The 2500-nt window shown below is 40.2% G+C and overlaps 3 non-coding genes across 3 annotated transcripts in view; all 3 read left to right on the forward strand.

Annotated features, from left to right (window-relative positions):
• The window catches only part of LOC128003011 (5S ribosomal RNA), a 119-nt gene extending 6 nt beyond the window's left edge, over nt 1-113 (forward strand). The window contains exon 1 of the ribosomal RNA XR_008175743.1: nt 1-113. This exon is cut by the window's left edge and continues 6 nt beyond it. This is a non-coding gene — a ribosomal RNA (5S ribosomal RNA).
• Nucleotides 114-1767: 1654 nt separating this feature from the next.
• Nucleotides 1768-1886, forward strand: LOC127996502 (5S ribosomal RNA). Its single transcript, XR_008169406.1, has one exon. It is a non-coding gene; the product is annotated as a 5S ribosomal RNA (ribosomal RNA).
• A 221-nt stretch (nt 1887-2107) lies between these two features.
• LOC128000687 (5S ribosomal RNA) lies at nt 2108-2226 on the forward strand. Its single transcript, XR_008173467.1, has one exon. It is a non-coding gene; the product is annotated as a 5S ribosomal RNA (ribosomal RNA).
• The last annotated feature ends 274 nt before the right edge of the window (nt 2227-2500 follow it).

Consider the following 2500-nt stretch of genomic DNA (forward strand, 5'->3'; position numbering starts at 1 on the left):
GGCCATACCATCCTGGCTATGCCCGATCTCGTCTGATCTCGGAAGCTAAGCAGGTTTGGGCCTGGTTAGTACTTGGATGGGAGACCGCCTGGGAATACCAAGTGCTGTAAGCTTTTTGGAAATTTTTCACTTAGTATATAATAATTTTGCCAAAAAATAGAGTCAATGCCAATCTCTGAATATTAGCAGGTTTGGGCCTGGTTAGTACATGGATGGGAGACTGCCTGGGAATAACAGGTGCTGTAAGCTTTTTGGACATTTTTCACTTAGTATATAATAATTTTGCCAAAAAATAGAGTCAATGCCCGATCTCTGAATATTTGCAGGTTTGGGCCTGGTTAGTACATGGATGGGAGACTGCCTGGGAATACCAGGTGCTTTAATCTTTTTGGAAAATTTCACGAATTATATAATAATCTTTCATTAAAAAAAAAAAAAAAAAAAAAAAAAGAGTCAATGCCCGATCTCTGAATCTTAGCAGGTTTAGGTCTGGTTAGTACTTGTATGAGAGACTGCCTAGGAATACCAGGTGCTTTAAGCTTTTGGGTTTTCTTTCCTACTTATATAATGTACTGGCGATAAGATTGGCTGTTCTTTAAATAGCCCTCTCTTCAATCAATCAATCAATCACCTTTATTTATATAGTGCTTTAAACAAAATACATTGCGTCAAAGCACTGAACAACATTCATTTGGAAAACAGTGTCTCAATAATGCAAAATGATAGTTAAAGGCAGTTCATCATTGAATTCAGCTATGTCATCTCTGTTCAGTTGAAATAGTGTCTGTTTTTATTTGCAATCAAGTCAATGATATCGCTGTAGATGAAGTGACCCCAACTAAGCAAGCCAGAGGCGACAGCGGCAAGGAACCGAAACTCCATCGGTGACAGAATGGAGAAAAAAACCTTGGGAGAAACCAGGCTCAGTTGGGGGGTCAGTTCTCCTCTGACCAGACGAAAACCAGTAGTTCAATTCCAGGCTGCAGCAAAGTCAGATTGTGCAGAAGAATCATCTGTTTCCTGTGGTCTTGTCCTGGTGCTCCTCTGAGACAAGGTCTTTACAGGGGATCTGTATCTGGGGCTCTAGTTGTCCTGGTCTCCGCTGTCTTTCAGGGCAGTAGAGGTCCTTTCTAGGTGCTTTTTGGACATTTTTCACTTAGTATATAATAATTTTGCCAAAAAATAGAGTCAGTGCCTGATCTCTGAATATTAGCAGGTTTGGGCCTGTTTAGTACATGGATGGGAGACTGCCTGGGAATATACTGCCTTTAATTATAATTTTGCATTATTGAGACACTGTTTTCCTAATGAATGTTGTTCAGTGCTTTGACGCAATGTATTTTGTTTAAAGCACTATATAAATAAAGGTGATTGATTGATTGATTGAATACCAGGTGCTGTAAGCTTTTTGGACATTTTTCACTTAGTATATAATAATTTTGCCAAAAAAAAGTCAATGCCCGATCTCTGAATATTTGCAGGTTTGGGCCTGGTTAGTACATGGATGGGAGACAGCCTGGGAATACCAGGTGCTTTAATCTTTTTGGAAAATTTCACGAATTATATAATAATCTTTCATTAAAAAAAAAAAAGAGTCAATGCCCGATCTCTGAATCTTAGCAGGTTTAGGTCTGGTTAGTACTTTGATGAGAGACTGCCTAGGAATACCAGGTGCTTTAAGCTTTTGGGCTTTCTTTCCTACTTATATAATGTACTGGCGATAAGATTGGCTGGTCTTTAAATAGCCCTCTCTTTGCAACAGACTTCGCTTACGGCCATACCAACCTGGCTATGCCCGATCTCGTCCGATCTCGGAAGCTAAGCAGGTTTGGGCCTGGTTAGTACTTTGATGGGAGACCGCCTGGGAATACCAGGTGCTGTAAACTTTTTGGACATTTTTCACTTAGTTTATAATAATTTTGCCAAAAAATAGAGTCAATGCCCGATCTCTGAATCTTAGCAGGTTTAGGTCTGGTTAGTACTTTGATGAGAGACTGCCTAGGAATACCAGGTGCTTTAAGCTTTTGGGTTTTCATTCCTACTTATATAATGTACTGGCGATAAGATTGGCTGGTCTTTAAATAGCCCTCTCTTTGCAGCAGACTTCGCTTACGGCCATACCATCCTGGCTATGCCTGATCTCGTCTGATCTCGGAAGCTAAGCAGGTTTGGGCCTGGTTAGTACTTGGATGGGAGACCGCCTGGGAATACCAGGTGCTGTAAGCTTTTTGGAAATTTTTCACTTAGTATATAATAATTTTGCCAAAAAATAGAGTCAATGCCAATCTCTGAATATTAGCAGGTTTGGGCCTGGTTAGTACATGGATGGGAGACTGCCTGGGAATACCAGGTGCTGTAAGCTTTTTGGACATTTTTCACTTAGTATATAATAATTTTGCCAAAAAATAGAGTCAATGCCCGATCTCTGAATCTTAGCAGGTTTAGGTCTGGTTAGTACTTTGATGAGAGACTGCCTGGGAATACCAGGTGATTTAAGCTT

This window comes from Carassius gibelio, chromosome B22, assembly GCF_023724105.1.
Source record: "Carassius gibelio isolate Cgi1373 ecotype wild population from Czech Republic chromosome B22, carGib1.2-hapl.c, whole genome shotgun sequence".
Taxonomy (NCBI): Eukaryota; Metazoa; Chordata; class Actinopteri; order Cypriniformes; family Cyprinidae; genus Carassius; species Carassius gibelio.